Source organism: Miniopterus natalensis, chromosome X (genome assembly GCF_054644295.1).
Source record: "Miniopterus natalensis isolate mMinNat1 chromosome X, mMinNat1.hap1, whole genome shotgun sequence".
NCBI lineage: Eukaryota > Metazoa > Chordata > Mammalia > Chiroptera > Miniopteridae > Miniopterus > Miniopterus natalensis.
Window position 1 is genome coordinate 53788488 of NC_142103.1, and position 26305 is coordinate 53814792.

At 36.7% G+C, this 26305-nt stretch overlaps 1 protein-coding gene and 1 pseudogene across 3 annotated transcripts in view; one reads left to right on the forward strand and one right to left on the reverse strand.

Annotated features, from left to right (window-relative positions):
- Window positions 1–560: 560 nt before the first annotated feature.
- LOC107534908 (transcription factor BTF3 pseudogene) lies at window positions 561–1049 on the reverse strand (annotated as a pseudogene).
- A 2623-nt stretch (window positions 1050–3672) lies between these two features.
- The window catches only part of ZC3H12B (zinc finger CCCH-type containing 12B), a 349800-nt gene continuing 327167 nt past the window's right edge, over window positions 3673–26305 (forward strand). For 2 of the 3 annotated variants that reach the window (XM_016210168.2, XM_087829308.1), the window contains exon 1: window positions 3673–3982. The gene's annotated coding sequence lies outside the window, so the exon portion shown is untranslated. Of the gene's footprint in view, window positions 3983–4042; window positions 4127–26305 lie in introns of those variants that run through there. The other variant, XM_016210169.2, reaches the window with a different exon arrangement.

The window sequence follows — 26305 nt, forward strand, 5'->3', positions numbered from 1 at the left end:
AAGAAGAGACTATTTTCCTCTCTTTCACTTCTTAGAGTGTCTTTTTGGGAGATAAAGTAGGCCCAAATCCTTTCTTAAATTTTGGAATGTACATAAATCTCTTCAGGGACTAAAAGGACTGAATGTCTGGTTTCATAATATCGACGTTTCCAAGGTCATGAGCCATATTCTCCCTTAAAATGTAAGTATATATCTATATCTTAATGTGAAAGCCCATCTCCAGGTATAACCTTTTGTCTTTCAAGAAGATTTAAGGTGTCTTTTGGGGAGAAAAGAATTTTATTCCTTTTTATTTTTTATTTTTTGCTAGGCAAAGAACTTTATGAACCTTTGTTTCAAACTTTATTCCCAGGTTTCTTCAGCTTAATAAGCTGCAAAGAATGATTTGTGTATAAGCAAAAACTGAAAAGAGCTGCAGTGTTCAAGGGGCTTGGGCTTAAGAGAATTAGAGATCTAGATTTTATCAGATCCATAAACAAAATGTGAAAAAGCAGTCATAATATAAAATAGCAGCTCCCAGTAACTTCCTCAAGTCAATCTTCTTCAGAAGTTGACTGAATTCAGTTTGCTTCATTCTTGGAATCCTCACCAAAGCTCTCTACAAGATCTGGAACTTCATCATCATCTTCTTCTCCAATAGCAAATGGTGCTTTTTCATCCACAGATTGTTTGGGCAGAGCTTCAGCCAGCCTCCTTAAACTTGTCAGACTCTGCCCCATGCTGGTCTGAGATGCTGGGTACTAGCATTTCTGCCAGCTGCTGTGTCTAGGCATGATCTGTAATGGAGAAAGTGTTTGCTGCCAGAGATGCCTGAATGTTAGTGTTGGTAAAAGGGAACACTGTTCCTTGGTTTGTGAACATATTTACCTCTTCAATACCAGAAATATTGTTTACCCCTAACTTCTTTAAGGAGAACTAAAGTTTTTATCATGTGCTGTAGCTGTTCTGTGAACCATATTCTTCTTTCTAGGAGAGGCTCCTTTCCCACCAATGCACACTTGTGCCTGCAGTTTGACGAACTTCTCCTGGTTCAGGATAGTTTCTTTCATCTTGTTGGAGAAGAAACAGGGCAGTGAGGTGGAATAAGGTTGGCACTCAGGGGGTCTTGGGCAGACCAGCTGAGAATAAGCTCACACATGTAAGGACACAAGATGGCAGTAAGAGGGGGGTTTTATCCCTTTGGAGGAAGCCAATTAACTAAACAAATAACTATCTCAATTCCCAAGTGAACTTTGAATTTGCTTTACAATAAAAGTTGTGTGACATTTTATCCTGACTTTGCAGTCTCTTGAGGGCTATCTATATGCGTGTACTATGTTGTGCTTACTCCATAATAAATGTTTTATTTCATTCTATATTGCTGTGGATAGGTCTCTCTTTGCTGATAGTAGCTTATACTTCACCAACGTAGAGGCAGGTAGGCTGATGTGTGCAAAAGAGCTCAGATTTTATATTGAAACACCAGGAAAAATATTGAAGGAGTTTAAGTGCAGCAGTGACACAGTTCTGCATCTAGAAACAAATATGGAAGAATTAAGGTGACTAGTAAAATTTAAATATTTATTTCTTTGTTTTTTTGTAGACATAACAGATATCTGCTATAGAATGTGATGTGTTCAATAAATGTAGAGTGTAGATTTTATATAGCCTTTTCCCCGTGAGTCCTTGATGGTCCTTGAAAAAGGTTGAACACTAAAGAATTGTCATCCTTTGAACCTGAAAGGTATGTTTGTATCATATGGAAGAAAAGGCATAATCTGTGTGAGAACTCTATTCAAACTCACTGCCATATTCACAGTTGCAATACATATTCCCTATGTGATAATCCTCCCTGTTGATTACAGTTTGCTGATTATTTCCCTTTGGTACTTCTATTTAATTAGACTTAGAGTGATTAATTATTTTCATCCTTTCAATTGTTCTTCTCTTTCTTCAATATTTTCTGGCTGTCTAGTTTTCATACAATTTTATTTTAGTCTTATATTCCATTTGATCTCTCTGTTAATGTTTCATTAGCAATTGTTCTTGGGCTTCTCAGATTTTTTTACACGTGGTACAGCTATGTTTCCACTTCTTAAAATGTTTAAACCTTTTATTAAATAAAAATCTAACAGGGCACATGATGTTTGTAAATATGTTTGTGCATTATATTAAGTTAAAAATTGCTGTCATTTTTATCATTACACATTACAGAAACTCTAAGCTTAATTTCAAAAAAGATCAAGTAAATAAACTCCCAGATTGTGAACAGTTAATACCTACATGTAATTTCTCAGTGTGAACATTTTAAAATTAACATATGTAGTTTGGGAAGGATCATTGGATACTTTACATAGATTTTCCCCTGCAGATGAACCTTGGGGAAATATATCTAAGTACTTTATAGATTTCTTTCAAAAACTGCAAAGACTGGTCTGTGGCTGGGTGCCCAAGTGGGGGTGGAAAGGAGGTAGGGCTAGATAAATAGAGGCAAGATCTTAGAGGACCTCTAATGCTAAGCTAGGGAGTTTGCACTTTATCCCTTATTGTAAGCAATGAGGCCTACTGAAAAACACCTCTAATTTTTACTGAGTGCTTACTTTGTGCCAGAGTAAGTTATGTTTGTTAAGTGCACTTTTTAAAAATATATCTTTATTGATTTCAGAGAGAGGAAAGGAGAGGGAGAGAGAGAAATAGAAACATTAGTGATGAGAGAGTCATTGATCAGCTGCCTCCTGCACGCAACCTGGGCATGTGCTCTGACCCGGAATTGAACTCCGGTCGCCTGTATCCTAGGTCGACACTCAACCGCTGAGCCACGCCAAGCCGGGCTTAAGTGCACTTTTTAATTTAATTCTCATAATTATTTTATAGGCACTCTAATTATTCCCATTTAACAGATGAAACAGATTAATAGACGTTAAGCATCCTAGCTCAAGGAAACATAACTACTCGGTGGTGGGGCAGAAATTCAATATTGGCTCTAACTCAAAAGCCCATTCTCTAAACCAGAAGGAAGTGAGACTAGGAGATTTATGTTTCACAAAGATCACTGTGGTGAAGTATGAGAACAGATTGCAGGGAGACAAGTCTAAAGGCAGGGAGACCATTGAGGATGCTGTTGTAGTAGTCAAGAACTGTTAGGCCCTGTTAAGTGGGCTATTCCTTGACCATATGAGTTATGCAAATGAGTGACATGGTTAGAGAAGTTATTTAGAGCATTCCTCTGGAAGTCCTAGTGAAAAATGTATTGGAGTGGAGTAGGAAAGACTAAACAATACGTTGAGATTGTTGGGACTGTCGCTCTGTACCACTGAGGTGCCTGTCGACGCCTCAGGAGAAGATCCTATCTAAGTTCTATAGCCTGTTTTGATCAAAAAGCATCCTATACCTCTCCCCAACTCACCCCTACCTTGGCAAAGTTCCATCCAGGCTCTAGGAAGGGGGCTTTCGCCCTCCTTCTTAGGCGGAGGATTGAGCTCCTATAGCAGCGCCAACTGTGGCAGCGGCCGGCGGGGGTGGGGCGCATGCGCGCGGTTGCTAGGCGACGCGCTGGGGCTGTGTGTGTAGGCAGCGAAGCCAGAGGAGGAGGAGCACGAGGATGCAGCTGCGACCACGGCCCGAGAGAGAGCCGCTTCTGCTCTGTGGCCTCGGGGGCTGAGGGACTGGAATCAAGCCTGGGGGTCCTGTCGCTGAGGGGACCAAGGGCGGCGGTCCCGCTTGAGATCTGGCCTAGTACTCCGGGAGAGTCCGGGCCACTGGTCGACGGCCTCCCCTCTTTGCCTCCCCTCACCCTTCCACATCGCTGGTGGCGAAGTTGGCGGCGCTAGGGAGCGCAAGGCACCAGACTGCCTCCCTTGCACCCAGCTCCTCTTGGGGTGCTTCTCTGGCCCGCCCTCACGGACACCTGCACCGCAGCCTCTTCTCGCAGCGGGCAGGGGAGGTGCTCCCCCTGCAGGGGCTGAGTCGAGGAGGGCCACGACGGGACCATAGGAGAGTAGGGGTGAGTAGTGGCACCGCGCTCGCCTGGTGCTGGAGCACGTTTCCGACCTCCGGGGCCCTGGGAGGCCACCAAAGCGCTGCTTTTTCCTGCAGAAGCTTCAGACGTGTCTCCTACATCTGTTCGCGGCTCCCAATTCCCTTTGAGGTAGTTTTCCTTCTCAAAACCAACGCTCTCTGGTCTCAACCCCGGCGCCCAGGAATGCGGGTCGGTGCGTAAGGCCTGGCTCTGTTTCTTAGATGCCATAGATGCTGATAATTCTACATACAATCCTGTAGCCTGGTCCCTGATTCGAGGAAAGACTTTCCCAGTGCCGAGCTCACCCCTTTTCCCTCGCTCTTGCTCTGAGGAGGCTCGGTCTGACCACAGGCTTCTCAAGAGTGGATTCTCAGGCTGCTGTTGCTCCATGCCTCAAGGCTTGAGCCGGCAGCTGGTGTGGCCCCTTACTTTAAGTTTTCTTGCTACTTGTGTGCCAAGAGCTGAAAGCCCTGTGCCTGGCTTCTGACGCCTGACATATAAGAATTAGGAAGACTATTTATATTAAATAATAATGATATTGATAATAATAATAAAAATAATAAAACAAACTAGCAAACACTCCACTTGACTTCCAAATTGGCATCAAACTTGTAGACAAAGAGTGGCTGATTGGTAACAGGGAAAACAGATTTTACGAACTAACTACTCTTCACCCAGAATGATACCTCTTTTTAAATAAACATAATGAAACCTAAAATGTACCTAATAAAAGTGAGGATGTGTTATGATCTATCTGTTCTTACTGGGGTAGCCTGCAGTTGAGAATATTTGCTTCCAAAAAACATTGGCATGAGGGACCTGAAGTGATATTTTGGACAGGGAAATTAGTTGAATATCTAAAGTTGTAAGGCGCTTTTTGAAAATTAGCAATATTATCTTTGAGGAGTGAAGTTGTTTTAATAAAGCAGTGGTTGAAAAACTTACAGTTCACAGTTGATCCCTTTCAAAAGTGGACTGAATTTAGATTAATTAGTAATTTTGATTGTAAGGTATTTCTGTGAACAGACATTGAAAGATGAGTTCCTTATTTTACTTGACTTTCTTTCCTTTGTACTGGTTTTTAAGCCATTTCAGGTTTTTTTATTAAAGAAAAGGAAAGAAGTGCAATAATGGAAAAGCTAAATTTAGTTTTGGGTGAATGCTTTTAAACTAAAGATTTTTTAAAAGGATATAGATGTCATTTGTGATTAGATAACTTTATCTAGTAAATAAGTCAAGACTGACAACTCCCTGATAGTTTTGGGTAAAATGTTTTGTTTGGGCAGTTTTCATGATGTTTGAGGTTCTCTTAGATATGGTTTAAAGCACAATATAACTCTGGTATCACTGCAAAATAATCTTGGACCTCAGCAAGTATTGTTTTGTGAACTGGCAAACTGACGTGATTCTAGTTGCTAGATTTCCAAAGTTAAGGATTTTTTGTTTTGTTTTGGAAAAGCTGTTGAATTTAAATCTGAATTATTTGAAATAATAGCATACCATTTGGGTATTTGCTGTTTATTTTCACATACTTTTAGAACCAGGAAATAACTTGGATCCAATTTAGAATTCTGTTGTAATGAGTATGGCCGTGCAGGTGCCACATACTTAAGCACATTTACCTAGAGTGTCATAACCACATTATAAGATAATATTAATAGTTATTTTTGCAAGTGCAATCAAAGCACTTGACCAGTAAACTCTGGGATGAGTTAGTCTTTTTTTTTTTAATTGATTCAACATGCTTTTACTTTCTATCTTCACCAAGTGCCCATTACTATACTTGGTCCTATGAAGAGTAGAACAGAGACAAGTCCCAGGAGTTAAATTGCTTACCCATTGGAGAAAAAAAATGCATATATGAGACATCATGGTCAAAAGCTGAAACATAGAGTAGTACAGAATTAGAGCTAAAATAATTAAGAGTAAAATATCTTTGAAGGCTGGTGGTTGTCTGAAAAGTCTTTGTAGAGAAAGTCAGACTTGATTCAGCTTTTGATAGAAGTCTAGACTGTTGGAAGAAGGGAGTTCAGCATGGAATGAACTAAGGCACTTGATTTTCTAGTTTTTGTGATTAGTACTGTCCTGGATACACGTAAAGAGTGAGAGGAATGTCAGTGACAAGGAACTCCTTTTAGTGGGCATAGTTTTTTATGATAAATTACATATTAAACTAATATGATAAATTACATATTAAACTAAATAACTTTTCAAATGTACATATTATAGAAGTCAGATTTAAAATAATCGTCCTATTTCTTGAGGCAGATGAGAATATTTTCTAAAGAGATATAAAGTATTAAGTTCATATATTTTTATAACCTGTTCATTTTTTTTACTGTCTTCTGAGACAGTTATAATCTAAGTGTTTTGTACAAGACTGATCTGATTAGTACAACTTTAGATTACTGATATGCTTCAAAGAATATTTCTTGATAAAGTAAATTAGGGAAATTCTATGAGCAACATGAATTTTGGTCCATTAAAGAATATAACTTAGTTTTAATGCTACTGATTAGTACTACTACTTTTATTATTTTCTAAAAACAAAGGGGGTATATCAGAGTCCTGCACATTGATGTGTGTCAAAGTGTTAGTAATGTTATTAATAATGCATATGTTAATAATTGGCAACTAACATTCATGTTTAATCTGTAATTACAGACCTCTGTAAAACTTATTTTACTCTTTTTCTAATAATATTTTTGTTGAGTTGAGAATTAGTTACATGACCAATAGTCTTCTGGGTTTTATTCAAACATTGTAACTTGATGTTTGTATATAGAAAAAAAAATAAGAAAATATACTATAATTATTACATCAAAAGAGGGGTGTGACCCCCAACAGAAATTCACATATTAGAATTACAAATATAAAGAAATATTGATTTAATTCACAGAAAAGAACACTGGTGAATTCAAATAATGGGCAAACTGCTGAGAAAATGAAAATTACCTTATGTCAACTTCTAAGTTCTATAATGGTTTAAGACAGGTACCCATCTTAAGTAAATTGATAAATTTCAGTGGTGGCAGCATGTGAAATAGGGTAAGGGATTGTCAGTTTCTGCTACTATATAATAGATAACTCTAAAATATTTTTACCATATTAGTCTGGATGTAGAGCAGCTTTACACTGAATATCAATGATGTGTCTATAAGTTATAATTTTCTTTAAATATGTAGTTTTAAACATGTTATTATATTCTTAAATATCACCTTTATTATGTCAATGAATTGAAAAATTTCCCAGCTAAGCACATCTCTAAATTTTATTATGGAAGTTTATGGGGAAAATGGCTTTGATCCAACAATTCTTTTCGGAGTGTATTTTCCTAGAACATAACCTTTTTCATTAAGTGGAAAATACCCACAGCCAATTCAATGTAGGAATAAAAGTGGGGAGGAGAATTCCTTAAAGTTTAGTACCTACAAACAAAATAAAACAAAACAAAACCTTCATATGTAAGTTATAAACTAATATTCATAAGAACAGATTCACACAAAATTATTATTCTCTTAATGTCATCTTATATTATGAATTGTTAACTTTCTTTGGACTGTTGGCACCCAAAAGTTTCCCTGTGATCTGATTCATTCTTATTTTCCTAATGACAAATGCACTTCAGGGATTTGATAGTGAGATTTTGTTCCTGAGATAGAAGCTTGTTATAGCAATTTTTAAAATACAGTAAATATTAACTGAAAACTTGAAATTGAATTTTGACATTAATAATGAGGAAAACACACATTTTCTGACAATCTTCATCAAACCATTCTATATTAAATATTACTATCCATTGCCTTTCACAGCCCTGAATTACATAGTTCATTATTATGTTCACTTTCTGTATCTCATTTCCACATCTCCTAAGAACTATGGCCATTGATTTGTTCTTACTGTTACTTCTGAGCACTTTTTGTGGTCCCTAAGTGAGTTTTACAAAATAGATTTATATTTTAAAAAGTTATTCAGGAAAGATTTTCTGCCATAGCCTAAAAAGCTGGATCCATATCAAACTGCATTTGAAACTGGGTGATTTGACTGGAAATAGCAACAAGAAGACTAACCCAAGTTCTGTGTCCAACTCAGGCAATTTTTGAATCATTAGATTTTTACTTCAAAAATAATTATTTTCTTTATTGTAGAAAATACAATGTCAAAAGTTAGGTACTTTTCAAAGAAAAGTAGTGTTCCTTTCATTCAGAGCAATTCAGAGTTCTTCATTACTTTTTGCCATATAAACTTTATATACTTATACTTAGTTTTTTTCATTATAGAATAAAAAAGGTATATCTTCTCTATTTTTTCCATTCTGCCTTATTGGTATACTTTATGTTTATACAACATCTTTCAACTGAGGAATTCAAAACATTCTTTTTAGCTTCTGTGACATTTCTTATCCTCCACCTGGAACTATGTTTATCTTTCGAATTGAAAACTAGCTGACATATGAAGTGTCATGTACGTAATAAATTTGATTCCACAGGTTATACATAAGCCAGTCTCATTACTTATTAGTTGTTCCTTGCCCTTAAATATCATCTTTAATATGGGCATATATTATACACTAATTCATTTACTTGTTCTTGCTGAGTTTTAGTTTAATCTCTGCGTGCACAGAGATGCTTATCTTGTTTATCTTCCTGTGTACTTTCAAAGATATCATTAACTGGGTTGTATTTGCTCATTATCAGTAGACTTAATGGACTGTATTACTGCCAAATTGGTATGGATAACTGTAATTCCATAGAAGAAGAGAAACAGTAGGGGTATAAGAAAAATAGGTATTAGATTTTGTTTTAATTTTTTCTTAATTTACAATACCTTTGGTAGAATAGTTCTAAAATGGTTGAAGTTTTTGATTTTAGAATATTTTTTATGAACTGCAGTTCTCATGGATTTCTTGTACATGGAGTAACCAAAACTAAGGTAATGAAGTATTACCCTTAGGAATCTTGGTTTAATAAACAGATGAGAATGATTTGTAGTTAGTATATCAATGAATTATATGTAAAAAAAAATATTTCTAAACTATTTAAAGGTGCTTGGAAGCATGTTTTTATTTTAAGTACTTTCAGTATCTTCTCTTAGCAAGCACTTTGTTCCTAAATAATACTAAGGGCAATTTCATTTAATGCCCTTAGTGAATTATCACAAATTCTGAATCAGTGGTACCCAAATTACAGTACAATAAAAGTTCCTTAATTCAAACCCTACTAATCAAAAATTTGTTATTGCCTGGTTATAATATTTATGCTAAAAATACCTTCAGTAGGATGTCTACCCCATGCTGCTGATAGATTATACTCCATGAGAGGAGCAACCAGAGTCCTACCCCAGGTTAGGAATAGCAGAGCTTCTTTACTGACTATAAAAGCACTAATATTGAATTAAAATAAGTGCTAGGAGGGATGAAGCTAGGAAGCATCTAGGTTTTTTAAATTTATTTTTTAAATTAAATTTTTTGGTGTGACAATGGTCAATATGAATATATAGGTTTCAGGTGTGGGTTTCTATGTTACAAGATCTGTATATTGCTCTGTATGTCCACTGCACAAGCCATATCTTTTCCCGTCACCATGTATTAAGACCCCCTTTACCCCCCACCTCCTTCCTTCTGGCAACCACCACACTGCTGTTCATGTCCATGAATTTCAGTTTTATATCTTGACATATGAGTGAAATCATATGGTTCTTAGCGTTTTTACTGACTTATTTCACTTAGCATAATATCCTCAAGGTCCATCCATGTGGTTGCAAATGGCAGTATTTCATTCTTTCTTACGGCTGAGTAGTATTCCATTGTATATATGTAACACATCTTCTTTATCCAGTCCTCTATCACAAGACACTTTGGTTGTTTCCATGTCTTGGCCACCGTGAATAATGCCGTAATGAACATAGAGGTGCATATATCTTTGCAAATACATGTTTTTGAGTTTTTCCGGTATATGCCCAGGAGAAGGATTGCTGGGTCATATGGTAGTTCTACTCTTAATTTTTTTAGTGGAAATTTTTTGAATTTTTCATTTTAGTTGGCTGCCAGACTGATTTCCATAGTGGTTGTACCACTCTACATACCCACCAGCAGTAAATGAGGGTTCCCCTTTCTCTATAACCTCTCCAACACTTGTTACTACTTTTCTTGTTGACAATAGCCACTCTAACAGATGTGAGGTAGTATCACATTGTAGTTTTGATTTTCATTTCTCTTATTGCTAGTGAAGTTGAACATTTTTTCATATATCTATTGGCTGTTTGCATGTCTTCTTGGGAGAGGTGTCTGTTCAGGTCTTCTGCCCAATGTTTGATTGGGTTGTTTGTTTGTTTGGTGTTGAGTTTTATGAGTTCTTTATATATTTTAGAAATTAAACCTTTGTCAGAGCTACTGTTTGCAAATATCTCCCATCTGGTTGGCTGCCTCTTTGTTTTGTTATCAATTTCTTTTGCTATGCAGAAGCTTTTTAGTTTGATATAGTCCCATTCATTTATTTTTGCCTTTACTTCCCTTGCCTTTGGGGTCAAGTTCATAAAATGTTCTCTATGACCAAGCTCCATCAGTTTGGTACCTATGTTTTCTTTTATATAACTTATTGTTTTGGGTCTCAATTTAGGCCTTTTATCCATTTTGAGTTAATTTTTGTACATGGGGACAAACTGTAATCCAGTTTGATTCTTTTGCATGTGGCTTTCCAGTTTTCCCAGCACCATTTATTGAAGAGACTATCTTTATTCCATTGTGTATTTCAGTCTGCTTTGTCCAAAATTATCTGCCCATATACATGTGGTTTTATATCTGGGCTCTGTTCTGTTCCAGTGATCTGTGTGTCTGTTTCTGTGCCAATACCAAGCTGTTTTGATTATCATAGCTCTGTAGTATAAATTGAAGTCAGGTAGTGTGATACCTCCAGCTTCATTCTTTTTTCTCAGGATTGCTTTGGCTATTCAGGGTCTTTTGTGGTTCTATACAAGTCTGATGATTTCTCTTTCTATTTCTTTAAAAAATGATATTGGTATTTTGATGGGGATTGCATTAAATCTGTATATTGCTTTGGGTAATATGACCATGATAACTATGTTGATTCTTCCAATCCATGAACACGGGGTATTTTTTTATTTTGTTACGTCTTTCTCAATCTCTTTTAATAATGCTTTGTAATTTGCAGTATATAGGTCTTTCACATTCTTTGTTAAGTTTTTTCCTAGGTATTTTATTCCTTTGGTTGCCATTGCAAAAGGAATTGTTTTTTCATTTCTTTTTCTGAAGTTTTGTTGTTAGTATACAGGAAGGCAATGGATTTTTGTACACTGATTTTGTATCCTGCAACTTTACTGTATTTGTTTATTGTTCCTAATAGTTTTTTGGTGGAGTCTTTAGGTTTTTCTATATACAGAATCATGTTGTCCGCAAAAAGTGACCGTTTTACTTCTTCTTTCCCTATTTGGATGCCTTTTATTTATTTCTCCTGCCTTATTGCTCTGACTAGGACTTCAGAACTATGTTGAATAAGAGTGATGAAAGTGTATATCCTTGTTTTGTTCCTGATCTTAGAGGAAAAGCTTTGTTTTTCACCATTGGGTATGATATTAGCTGAGGGTTTGTCATATGTGGCCTTTATTATGTTAAGATACTTTCCTTCTATTCCTATTTTATTGAGTGTTTTCATCATAAATGGATGTTGTATCTTATCAAATGATTTTGTTTTTCCTGCATCTATTGATAAGATCATATGATTATTATCCATTCTTTTATGAATGTGTTGCATTACATTGATTGATTTACATCTGTTGAACCATTCTTGTCCCCCTGGAAGGAATCCCACTTGATCGTGATGTATTATTTTTTTGATGTACTGCCGTATTCGATACGCTAGTATCCTGTTTAGGATTTTTGCATCTGTACTCAGCAGAGATATTGGTCTGTAATTTTCTTTATTTGTGTTATCCTTGGCAGGTTTTGGTATCAGGGTTACATTGGCCTCATAAAATGTATTAGGAAGTATTGCCTCTTCTTCAGTTTTTTGGAAGAGTTTGAGAAGGATAGGTTTTAAATCTTTGAACATTTGGTAAAATTCACTGGTAAAGCCATCTGGTCCTGGACTTTTATTTTTTGGGAGATTTTTGATGATTGTTTAAATTTCCTCGCTGCTGATCTGTCTATTTAGATTTGTCAATTCTTCCGGATTTAGTCTAGGAAGATTATATATTTCTAGGAACTCATCCATTTCTTCTCAGTTATTAAATTTGGTGGCATATAGTCTTTCATAATATTCTAGTATGATCCTTCATGTATCTGTGATGTCTGTGGTGACTTCTCTCTCATTTCTTTCCCCTTTTTTCCTTAGTGAGTCTAGCCAGGGATTAGTGAATTGAGTAATCTTTTCAAAGAACAACCTCTGTCTTATTATTTTTTTGTGTAGTCTTTTTGTTCTCTATTTCATTCAGTTCTGCTCTAATTTTTATGATATCTTTTCTTCTGCTGACTTTGGGTTGCTTTTGTTCTTCTTTTCCTAGTTCTTTAAGATGTGATGTTAGGTTGTTTACTTGGGATTTCTCTTGTTTCTTGAGATAGACCTGTAATGATATAAACTTCCTGATTACTGCTTTTGCTGCATCCCAGAAGTTTTGATATGTTGTATTATCATTCTCATTTACCTCTATATATCTGTTGATTTCATCTTATTTCTTCTTTGACCCAGTCACTTTTGAGTAGTATGTTGTTTAATCTCCATATATTTGTGGGTTTCTTTACTTTGTTTTTACAGCTGATTTCTAATTTCAAGGCATTGTGGTCAGACAGTATGCTTGGTATGATTTCAATCTTCTTGAATTTGTTAATGTATTAAAGGGTGTTATGTTTTCTTGATGCAGTGCCCCCTTTATCATTATAAAGTGTCCATCTTGTGTCTTGTTATCTTTGTTGTCTTGAAATCTATTTTGTCAGATATAAGTATGGCTACACCTGCTTTTCAGTGGATGTTATTTGCTTGGAGAATCATTTTCTACCCTTTTACTTTGAATCCACCTTTGTGTTTGCAGCTTAAATATGCTCCTGCGGTATATGGTTGGGTTTTGTTTTTTGATTCACTCTGCTTCTCTGTGCCTCTTTATTGGTGAATTCAGACCATTTACATTTAGAGTAGTTATTGATGTATGAGGATTTCCTATATCCACTTTATCTTTTGTTTTCTGGTAGCTCTGTGCCTCAATTGGTTCTTTTGTTTTGTACTTCTGTCTGTTGTTTTTGTTTGGTGGTGTTTCATATTTCTTTCCTTAGTGTCCTCTTTTTTAATCTATGCGTCTTGGTTTGGGGATTTGTGTGTGTGGTTACTGTTAGGTTTATAAAAAATAAGGTTGCATATATAGAATAGTTTTTTTTTTTTCTCTTTTGAGTGCATCTAATGTTCATCCTCCTTTGCCAGTTCAGACCTTTACCCCTTCCCTTTTTATGTTTTTGTAGTCACATATTACCCCTGTTTATGCTTTAAGTTTTTTGATGATCTTAATGTTGTGATCTTATGTTCTTTGTTTCAGGTAGAATAACTGCTGAGTATTTCTTGTAGTGGAGGTTTTCTGGTGATAAAATCTCTCAGCTTCTGTATGTCTGGGAACATCTTTATTTCTCCTTCATATTTAAAGGATAATTTTGCTGGATATATTATTCATGGTTGGTAATTTTTTTCTTTCAGACTTTTGGATATTTGGTTCCACTCTCTTCTGGCTTGTAGAATTTCTGCTGAGAAGTTAGATGAAGTTCTGATGGGTTTTCCTTTGTAGGTCACCTCTTTCTTTTCCCTGGCTGCTTTGAGAATTTTTTCTTTGTCATTAATTTTTGATAGTTTTAATACAATGTGCCTTTTAGAGGGCCTCTTTGATTGAGGTAACTAGGTGTTCTATTTGCTTCTTGGATACAAGGATCTAATTCTTTCCATAGGTTTTGGAAGTTTTCATCCACTGTTTGTTTGAATAGATTCTCTGTTCCCTTCTCCTTCTCTTCTTCTTCAGGAATGCCTGTTATTTCAATACTGCTTTTTCTTATGGAGTTAGATAGTTCTCATAGAGCTCTTTCATTCTTCTTTTTTCTTAGGCCTCCCTCTTCTTCTCTTTGCATCATTTCTAGATTCTTATCTTAGATATCATGAATTCTTTCCTCCGTCTATTTTTTATCATCAGTAGCTCATTCCTAATCTCTTTAATTGCATGCGTCTTTCCAGGATTTCTGATTGGTTCTTTATTAAAGTTTCAATCTCGTTGGTAAGGTACTCATTTTGTTCATTGATATATACTTTTTTCTGATCATACTAAATTGCCTGTCTGTATTTTCTTGCATCTCATTGAGTATTTTCAGAACTGCAATCTTTAAATCTCTGTCATTTATATCACATATTTCCATGTGTTACAGCTTGCTTTCTGGGGATTTTTCACTTTCTTTCTGATCATCCTCATTACCATAGTTATTCATGGTATTTGCTACTCTCCTTTGTCTACGCATAAATATCCCTTCTATAGCAGTGCTCTCTGAAGACTTCTTTCTACTATTTTCCAGTAGATGGCACTGAATCGCAAGATTTTTTTACCCCTGTGATCTTTCAGACTTGATCTCCATGGCTTCTGTAAGCCAGTACAACTGTGCTGCTTGGGTGTGTGATTTGTTTTGCCCTCATTGTAACGGTGACCCCGGACCTCCATGGGGTCCTTTCCCAAGCACCAAACTCAGGGATTGGTCGCAGAAGGAAACAGCATTTCCACTGCAATTGTTCTTGGTTTACAGATAAAATGTTTCTAGACCCAACATCGAGGGAAACAGGAGGTGAGTTTGGGAGTCCAATAAGCAGCAGGCTCTGTGGTTCTGTTTCTTTGTCAGAAACACCCCCACCTGATAGTGGACAGCTGGGTGGCAGAACCTGGTGCTCTGTCAGTTGTCTGGTGGCTCTGTCATTGTTATCTCTGCTTGCTCTGTTGGACTACCCCCACAGCTCTCTGTTCCTCCTGGCCAAAGGAAGAGCCTGTTGCCGCAGGCTTCCTCCCTTTTCTTGGCCACACAGCAAGCTCCCAGCTGCAGGGCTGCATCTGAGGTCCATCAGAGCTTTCTTCCCCTTCTTGCCCACCCCCATTCCCAGTTGCCCACCTTTAGATGTTTCAATGTGGGGTCTCTCAGGCATGCCTCTATATTAAGTAGGGAATTCTTTGTTGAATTATAGTTGGTTAAATTTCATTGGGAAATGCCAAGGGGATCTCTCATGCTACCATTCCTCTGACATCACTCAAAAGTAACTTTAAAAAATAAATATAAGAACAAAGGGTGATTTTCGAGAGCCAACAAATGATTGAACTATATGATTTAATGTTGCTAGACTTAAAGAAACAATCATATAAATATGACATTTATTGGGAAACCTAGACTGTAAACCAAATCTGTTATTCTCCTTTTTATCTATGCTTTCATTTAACATTTTTTATTTTTTTAATTTTTTTTATTGAATGCTGTGTACCCAGCTCTGCTTTAGGCACTGGGTATACAATGGTGAACAGAACACAGTTCCTGCACTCATGGAGTTTGCATTCCAGAGGATGCAGGTAGTGAATAAACCAGTAATATATGATATATATTGCCAGGCAGTGGTAAAGGATGTGAGGTTGATAAGCCAAAATGAGAGGATAAAGAATAGCAAGTAGTGCTATTTTAGATTACAGTGGTTAGGGAAGGTGTCTCTGATGAAGTAACATTGAGCAGAGACCTGAATTAAGCAAGATAGCAGGACATACGAATATCTAGAGAAAGAGCATTTAAAGTTGTAAGAAGAGAATGTGCAAAGGCCCAGTGGTGGTAACCTGCTTGGCATGTTCAAAAAGAAGCAAGGAGGCCAATGTAACTATAGAATGTTGAGAGTGAGGGAAACTGGTAGAAAGTGTCAGAGGCATATTCAGAGGCCAAATCATGTAGGGCTTTTTGTACAAAATAGGAGTTTTGGATTTTACTCTGTGGTGAAAAACCATTAGAAGGTTGAGAGAATAACAACTTGATTTTATTTATATCTAAAGAGAATATTCTGGCTGCTGTGTAGAGAATAAACTTCAAGAGGGAATGAGAAGAAGCAGGGAGACCAGTTAGGAGGATACTACAATAATCTAGGTGAGAGAAATTGGTTGGACTTAGGGTCATAGTAGTGGGGGAAGTGAAAAGTAGATTCTGAATAGATAGATCTGAATTATATTCATATACATAAACACATATAAATTTATAACTTTTGAAATAATTTTAGATTCATAGGAAGTTGTAATAAATGTATGAGAAGATCACGTGTACCTTTCACTTGGCTTTCCCCAACGTTATGGTGCATTCTTATAATATCAAAATCTGGAAAATTGACATTGGTCTTATTCATATTTCTCCACTTATATAAATAAGCACTTATGTATGTAGCTTCATGTAATAACCACATCAAGATACTCACTTAACTGTATCAATCACAAGGCTCTCTCATTCTAACTCTTTATTATGCCTCATTCACCTTCTTTGCCCCCTTCCCTAGCCCCTGACCTCTAATATGTTCTTTATCTTTATAATTATGTTATTTCATGAATGTTGTATAATGTTCATCTTATCCCTAGCCATTTTCTTTGCTCTGAAGTTTATTTTGTGAAAGTGCTTCTTAAAAGTTCATGTTTCAATGTTATATCTTTTTCCATCCATTTACATATAACCTACACATGTTTTTATGTTTAAAGTGAATTTCTTTTACACAGCATATATTAGATCACTTTTAAAATTTTAAGTGATAATGGCAAGATTTATTGGAATGAAAGGAGATAGTTTGCCCTCTGAGAGGTAGAGTGTGGGCAGGCTATAGTAACAGCTGTGTGGACTCAGGAAAGGAAGTTACAGAGGCAAAAAGGAAAATCCTCTGCTGCTGCTCCTTGTTCCCCTGGTTGCAAATCTCCTGGAGAGCCTTAGAGTTTAGGAAAAAAGAAGGCAAAAAGTATGTGCCCAAGAGAAGGGCAAGGGTATGTTCCAAGGAGGGTGTGCCTAGACCCTATTTTTAATCCACTTTGCCAACCTTTGTCTTTTAATTGGTTCATTCAGAGTATTTATGTATTAAAACAATTATTGATATATTAGGGCTATGTCTCCCATTTTTTAACATGAGCTTTACCCCCTTAGCAAAATTTTAAGTGTTCAGTAAAGCATCATACAGAAGATCTCTAGAACTTTTTTATCTTGCGTGACGGAAACTCTATACCCATTGAACAGTAACTCCCTATTTCCCCTGCCCCCAGCCCTTGGCAGCCACCATTCTACTTTCTGCCTCTATGATTCTGAATACTTTAGATACCTCATATAAGTGAATCATGCAGTATCTGTTGTTTTACTGGCTTATTTCACTTAGCATAATGCCCTCAAGGCTTACCCATGTTGTAGTATGTAACAGGATTTCCTTCTTTTTTAAGGCTGAATAATATTCCATTGTATATATCTACCACATTTTAAAAGTTGATTTTAGAGTGAGGAAGGGAGAGACAGACAGACAGACATCGATGTGGGAGAGAAACACCTATCAGCTGCCTCCTGAAAGCTCCCTGACCAGGGATCAAACCTGGGTATGTGCTGACTGGGAATTGAACCCACCACCTTCTGGTGTACAGGACGACAGACACTCCAACCAACTGAGCCACACTGGTCAAGGCTGCCACATTTTCTTTATCTACTCATCTGTCAATGGACGTATAGGTTGTTTCCACCTCTTGGCTATTGTAAATAATGCTGCAATATACATGTGAGTGCAAATATCTCTTAGAGATCTTATTTTCAGTACTTTTGGATAAACACTCAGAAGTGGGATTGTCGGTATTTTTTTTAAATGGTACTTTAAAATGTTTTTGAGGAACCTCCTTTCTGTTTTCCATAACAGCTGCACCATTTTTTTTAAATACTCACCTGAGGATATTTTTTTCATTGCTTTTAAGAGAGAGTGGAAGGGAGAGAAAAAGAGAGAGAGAGAAACATTGATGTGAGAGGGACACATGGACTAGTTGCCTCCTGCATGCACCCTGACTGGGGATAGGGATTGAGCCTGCAACTGAGGTATGTGCCCTTGGCCAGAATGGACCCTGGGACCCTTCAGTCTGTGGGCCAGCGCTCGACCCACTGAGCAAAACTGGCTAGGGTACAGCTGCACCGTTTTACATTCACCAAACATGGCACAAGGTTTCTAGTTTCTGAATATTCCTGCTGACACTTATTTTCTGTTTCTTTCCTTTTTTTTTTTTTTTTGTAATGGCCATTCTAATTGGTGTGAGGTAATATCTCCTTGTGGGTTTGGTTTACTTTTCTTGATAATTAGTGCTATTGAACATCTTTGCATATGCTTGTTAGCCATTTGTATGTCTTGTTTGGGAAACTTTTTATTCAAGTTATTTTCTTGTATTTAATTGTGTTATTATTATTTTTCAGTGTTGAGTTGTAAGAATTCCTTAGATATTTTGGAAATCAATCCTTTATTGGAAACATGATTTGCAAGTAGTTTCTCCCATTTCATATGTTGCCTTTTTACTCTGTTGATGATTTAGTTTTCTGTGTAGATGCTTTTTAGATTGATATATTCATATTAGTATATTTTTGTTTTTGTTGCTGTACTTTTGGTGTCATATCCAAGAAATCATTGCCAAGACCAATGTTATGAAGCTTTTCTTCTATGTTTTTTTTCTAGGAGTTTTATGGTTTCAGGTCTCACGTTTAAGTCTTTAATCAATTTTGAGGCTTTTTTTTTTGTATATGGTGTTAGGTTCGAATTTTATTCTTTTGCATGTGGATATTCAGTTTTCCAACACCATTTATTGAAGAGTCTATCCTTTCCTTGTTATGTATTCTTGGCACCTTATCAAAGATCAGTTAACCGTATATGCACGGGTTTATTTCTAAGCTCTCTATTCTGTTCCATAGGTCTATATGTATGTCTTTATGCTAGTAACATACTATTTTAATTACTGTAGTGTTGTAATATGTTTCAAAAACAGGAAGTATGAGACCTCCAACTTTGTTCTTTTTGTCAACATTTAGGGTCCTTTGTGATTCCATTTGAATTTTAGGAGGTTTTTTTGTGTGTGTGCGTGTGTGTGTAAAACATGCCATTGGGATTTTGATAGGGATTGCATTGTATCTGTATAATGCTTTGGGTAGTGTAAACATTTAAACAATATTAAGCATTCTGATACATGAACATGGAATGTCTTTCCAATTTTTGGTGTCATCTTAAGTTTCTTCCAGAAATGTTTTATAGTTTTCAATGTACAAGTCTTTAGCCTCCTTGATTAAGTTTATTCCTAATTATTTTATTTTTGATGCTATTGTAGTTGTGATTGTGTTCTTAGTTTTCTATCAAATTGTTGGTGTATGGAAATACAACTGAATTTTTATGTTGATTTTTGACCCTGAACTCTCCTGAATTTATTTATTTGTTCTAACAGGTATTTGTACGTGTGCGTGTGTGTGCAATCTTTAAGATTTTCTAGATATAATATCATGCCATTTATGAACAGATAATTTTACTACTTCTGTTCTAATTGGGATGCCTTTTTAAATTTTTTTGCTTGTCTAATTGCTCTACCTAGCAATAATCTTCAGTAATATGTTTAATAGAAGTGGTGAGAGTGGGCATCCTTGCCTTGTTTCTGGTGTTAGGGTTAAAGCTTTCAGTTTGATCATGATCTATAATTCTTTTGATGTGTTGTTGAGGTCAATTTTCTAATATATTGTTGAGAATTTTTACGTTTATATTATCAGGGATGTTGAGCTCTACGTTTTCTTTCTTTTTTAAAAAATATATTTTTATTGATTTCAAAGAGAGGAAGGGAGAGGGAGAGAGAGAAACATCAATGAGAGAGTCACTGATAGGCTGTCTCTTGCATGCTTCCCACTGGGGATTGGGCCTGAAACCCGGGCATGTGCCCTAACTGGGAAACCAACCGCAATGTCCTGGATCATAAGTCAATGCTCAACCTCTGAGCCATGTCGGCTGGGGTATACATTTTATTTTCTTGTAGAGTCCTAATCTGTCCTTGGTAACGTTAATTCTGGCTTTGTAAAATAAATTTGTAAGTGTTCCATTCTTTTGAATTTTTTGAAAGAGTTTGAGAAAGATTAGTGTTAATTTTTCTTTAAATATTTAGTAGAATTCACCTGTGCCTTTCCATATGGAGAGGTCTTTTATAAACTTATTTTTTACTTAAGTACAGTTGGTATACAGTCTTATATTGGTTATATTAGTCCAGGTGTACAATATACTGATTCAACATTTTTATACCTTACAATGTAATCACCCCACTAATTCTAGTAATCATCTGTCACCGTGTAAACTTATCACAATATCTCCTTCCTCATTATTGGTTTGTTCACATTTTCTATTTATTTCTGAATCAGTTTTGGTGGGTTATACATTTCTCAGTCTCTTTCTTCTAATATTATCCAATTCGTTGGCATATATTGTTCATAGTAGTCTCTTATATTCCTACTTATTTTGTTATTAGGTATAAAGTCTCTTCTTTGATTTATTTTATTTATTTGAATATTCCCTCTTTTTTTTTTTTTCTTAGCCTAGCTAGTTTGTCACTTTCATTTTTTCAAAAAGCCAGCTCTTAGTTTTGTTGATTTTTTTTTCTGTTGTTTTTCTGGTTTCTTATTTCCTTTTGCTTTGGGCTTAGTTTCTTCCTTTTCTAGTTTCTTGAGGTAAAAAATTAGGTTGTGCATTTGGGATATTTCTTTTTTCTTAATTTAAGCATTTATCACTGTAAACTTACCTCTCAAAACTGTTTTTGCAGCATCACATAGGTTTAGTGTATTGTGTTTTCATTTTAATTTGTTTTGAGATTTTTTTATTTACTTTTGATTTTTTCTTTGACCCATTGGTTGTTCAGATGTGTGCTTAAATTACGCATATTTGTATATTTCTCAGCTTTTCTCTTGTTGATTTCTAGTTTTATACCATTGTGGTCAGAAAATATACTTGGTTTGAATCTTCTTAATCTGAGACTTGTTTTGTGTCTTATCCTAGATGATGCTCTGTATGCTCTTGAGAAAAAAGTATATTCTGCTACTGATGGATACGGTGTTGCACAAATGTCTATTAGGACCATTTAGCCTAATGTATAGTTCAAATCTATTGTTTCCTTGTAGATGATCTTTTCATTGCTCTCAGTGGGCTCTTGAAGTCCCCTGCTGTTATTGCATTGTATTCTACTATTCCCTTTACATTTGGTAATATTTGCTGAATATTTTTAGGTGTTACAATGTTGCATGCATATCTGTTTACAGTTGTTATATATTATTGATGAATTGACCCATTTATCATTATATAATGACTTTTTTGCCTCTTGTTACTGTTTTGTCTTTTTAAAAAAATATGTCTTTATTGATTTAAGAGAGGAAGGGAGAGGGAGAGAGAAAGATAGAAACATCAGTGATGAGTCATTGATCGGCTGCCTCCTGCACACCCCTCACTAGGGATTGAGCCCACATCCTGGACATGTGCTCTGACCAGGAATCAAACCTTGATTTCCTGGATCGTGGGTTGATGCTCGACCACTGAGCCATGTCAGCTGGGCTACTGTTTTGTCTTAAAGTCTATTTTGTCAGCTATAAGTATAGCTGCCCTTACTTTTTTTTGTTTTCTGCATGCATGGAATATCGTTTTCCACCCCTTTCACTTTGAGCTTTTGTGTGTCACTGAGAAGATAGAGTTTCTTCTTTTCAACATATAGTTGGGTCTTTTTTTTGTCTTCAAATTTATCCAGCCACTGTCTGTACTTTTTCACTGGTTAACTTAATTCACTTATATTTAGATTTATTGACATGTGAGAACTTACTAATTTTATCTTAATTGTTTTCTGCTTGTTTTGTATTTCCATTGTTTCTTTTTCTCTCTGTTTCTACCTTCATAAATTGGTGATTTTTCATAGTAGTGTGCTCTGTGTCCCCTATGTTTATATCCAGTGCATCTGCGCTAGCTTTTTGATTTTTAGTTACCATGAGGCTTACAGAAGCCATCTCATAGATAAAACAGTCCATTTTAAGCTGATAGCAACTTAACTTTATCATGTACAAAAGCTTCACCTTTTTTTATATTTTTATTGTCCTTATTTACCTCTTTTTATGTTGTGTATTTATCAACACATTATAGTAGCTATCATTATTATTTTAAAAAATTTTAATCAATCTTTCAGAGAGAGGAAGGGAGAGAGAGAAACATCAATGTCAGATTGGCTGCCTCCCATCCATGCCCCAACCAGGGATTGAACCCACAACCTGGCTATGTGCCCTGACAAGAAACTGAACCTGTCACCTTTTAGTGTACAGGGTGACATGCCAAACGGCTGAGCCACACTGGCCAGGGCTATAATTATTTTTAATACTCTTTTCCATTTGGCCTTTATACTATAGTTGAGTGGTGAACACACCATCATATTACACATGTAGAGTTTTATAGTTTTGACTCTATATTCAACTTTACTGGTATGTGGTATACCTTTATATGTTTACATGCCACTAACTAGTATTTTTCATTTTAGCTTGAACAACTTCTTTCAGTACTTGTTCCAAGGCAGGTCTAGTGGTGATAAACTCTCACTTTTGTTTGTCTCTGAAAGTCTTCATTTATTCTTCATATGTGAAAGAGAATTTTTCTGGATAGAGTATTATTGGCTGGCAATTTCTATCTTTCAACACTTTGAATACGACATTCCATTCTCATCTGGCCTGAAAATTTCTGCCGGAAATCATTGTTAGTATAATGGGGATTCCTTTGTAAGTTACCATCTTTATAAGTTTAATTAACTGCTTTTAGAATTATTTCTTTAACTTTTATTTTTCAGGTTTATTATAATGTGTTAGAGATATTTTGCATCAAAATAATAGAATAATCTATTGGCTTCATGCATTTGGATGTCCAATTCTCTCCCCAGGTTTAGGAAGTTCCTAACTATTAGTTCTTTAATTAAATTTTTATCTCCCTTCTCCCCTTCTTCTCCTTAGGATTCCTAATTTTTGTTAATATTTGTTTTCTTTATTTGAATCCCATATGTTATGTAGGCTTTCTTTACTCTTTTTTGTTCTTTTTTATTTTGTTCACATTTAACTGTGTTATTTCAAAATTTAGTACAGAATACTGTTGACATCACTTATTTATAAGATCCCCAAGAGTCAGAGATGACTCAATGGCCAATAGCACATACAACTTATGTATTTTATCTTCCATTTGCTCTACTCTACAGCAGATGCCTTGTTACATCTTATATTTCATTCATTGTATTCTTCAGCTCCAGAATTTATGTTTTCTTATGACTTCCACTTCTTTGGTAAACATTTCATTTTGATTAAGTATTTTTCTGAATTTTCTTGTAGCTCATGGAGTTTCTTCAAAATTGCAATTTTAAGTTAGCTAGATCAGAAAATTCTGTGCCTTTGAACTCAGCTAATAGAAAATTATTATTTTCTTTTTATGATAGTATAGTTCCTTGATTTTTCACATTTCTTGCCATTTTGTATTGTTGCTTTTGCATTTGAATTAGTAGACATCTCCTTAAATCTTTGCTGGTTACCTTTGGATGGGAGATTCTGTTTAATGGTGTTACTATCTGCTGTTTTTGCTGTCTTTGTATCATTACATCTGCTCCATTGTTTTTGCTCTCCCTTGTGGCAGAATTATTAATCTTTTATGTCTTCTTTGGTTCTTACAACTCACCAGGTTGGCTACTGCAATCCTCTCTTTGTTTTTTCGAAGGTGATGCTATAGCTCAAGTTTGTGCTTTCTACCTTGCCCATAGACTGAGGCCTTTCTGTCTACTGAAGCTTTTTAAGCTTGTGAGCATCTCATCCTCATGAGAGGAACAAGACTCATGCTCTTGAATCCTGGAGGCCCCAACCTGCTGAGCTCCTTTTCCTCATGGGAAAATTGGGGACAGACTGAGTTGTGTGGCTCTAGAACAGGAGACATTTTTCCTTCGCACAGCCAACCGGAGAAGAACCCTCCTTTAACGTGGCCAAATCTTGGTCTTTTAGGGCCTGATACACTCTACTGGTCTCACTTTGATGAACTCGCTGAGACCGCACCCCAACACAAAGGTGGGCAAGCACCCAGTGTGTGGCAGCTAGGCTTAGCATACCTTATGAGATTTTCTGTGTGACCTCAGACCAAGCACTGACACCATGTTCGAACTTATATCAATCTGGTGAACACCACTCTCCCCTACCTGGTGAGTCACTGAGAAACTATCTCATGGAACTCGAGTACTGCCAGTGGCTCTTTCAGTTACTGACACTAACAAGCAGATGGCAGACAAAGGCAGGTGAAAGCAGATCTCAGGGTGCTTTTGGACTGTTGCTGAACTGCCCATTGGCTGGTGGTGGTAAAAGCCAGCCTTGGTGCACAATTTTGTCCTTCCTGCATGCACCCAGGCTCAGCAGAGGCACCCACAAACTGTGGCTCTCTTGTAGATTCTCATAGGTTGCTCAGGGCTAGTAACAGACAGCATCTAATATTGGATTGCACCAGAGTCCCTCCCAAGAGGCCTAGAACCAACACACCCTGTGGCCAGCCTCAGACAACATTGGAACAGGGTCCAATAAGCTTCACTAGTGGTATATCCAAAGAGAGATCTTGGCAGGCACCAGATCATGTTGAGGCAAATTCCACTTCATGTGGTAAGCACCTGTACAGCCACTCACACACTGTGATCAGGATTGAACGTCATAGTCAGCCAGCTTGAGGGTGGATCTCACCCACATACAGGCAGATAGCACTCAAGACTCAATTAGGGAGATTTGACTTTGAGTGGTAACCACACAGTGCTATATACATATCTTGTAACATAGAAACTCCCACCTGAAACCTGTATGATCATATTATCAAATGCCACCACAATAAACTTAATTTAAAAAAGAAGAAAATCAAGAAACAGCAGAAAAAAAGACTCAATTATAACAGGAAGGCCCACTTAATCCACACAAGGGGCATTCCTGGAGCCCACAGCTCAGGTGATCAAGGAGAATGTACCACTGGACCCCACAAGACACCTACTACATAAGGCTACCCCACCAAGACTGAAAGTCATAGATCTATGTAAAACAGAAACAAATACAAAGAGGCAGCTAAAATGGGGAGATAAAGAAATATGCCCCAAATGAAAGAGCAGGAGAAATCTCCAGAAAAAGATCTAAATGAAATGGAAGCAAGAAATTTATCAGATATAGAGTTCAAAAAAATAGTTACCCACATGTTCAAAAGCATGAAAAAGGAGGTAGAAAGTATAAAAAATAAATAGTAATGGAGATTCCAAGATGGCAGCAGGTTAAGTGGAAGCTACACTGACACTCTCTCAGGACCAAACTGGAATTACAACTAAAATATAGAAAAGCCATCCTGAATAATCAACTGAAGACTAGCTGGAGAGCACCCTCATAATCAAGGATGAAAAATGGAGACCACATAGAGACTGGTAGGAGGTGCAGAGTCACAAGAGGGCTGGCTGGACTCCCACAGGCAGCAGCTGAAGGTCTGGAGGGACATCTCAGCTGTAGGGGGTTCCCACTGAGAAGTCTGGGGTCTTAAGCCCAAGCTGGGCTCCCCACCACAGAGCAGAAGAAGTGAGAAAGGTAGACACATAACAACTGTCTGCAAAAAGCAGCAGGGTTTCTGTCTGCCAGAAAGGGAAGGCTGGAAATGCAGGCTCCCTCTTAAAGGGCCAATGCAGAAAATTTCATATGTGGCCACTCACCTTGGGGCTGGCAGAGGGAGGGCTAAGGAGACCAGAGCTGTATGAGGAAAATTAAGAGGTGCTGACGCTAGGGATAGAGCTCAGAGGGTGGCCATCTGGATGCTTATGCTGAGTCATTCCCCCATACTGCAGAGGACATCTTAGGCAGACATTTTGCCTGGGAAGGGAAACAATTGCCCCACCCTGTGGGAAAAACTTTCACCCCATCATGTGGTGCTTACACATTGCTGTGCTCTACAAACTGAAGCTCAATAAGAGAATGAGAATAACAATCATCCTGCAGGCAGAGGTGGATCTCTGGATGCTAGGAGTCTTTGCCTGATCTGCTTCTGGACCCGGGACTTGGAAAAACAGACCTTGGTGTGCATCTTGGTGCTTTCCAAATGAGCCCAGTCCCAGCAGAGGGAGCCACAAGCTGTGGGTTCTTGATAGCTCCAAAAAGTGTACTCAAAGCCAGTCACAAATAATGTCTGACAATGACCTGCAAAAAAACTGGGAGTTCTAATGGATCTACCTAATACATAGAAACAAACCCAAATA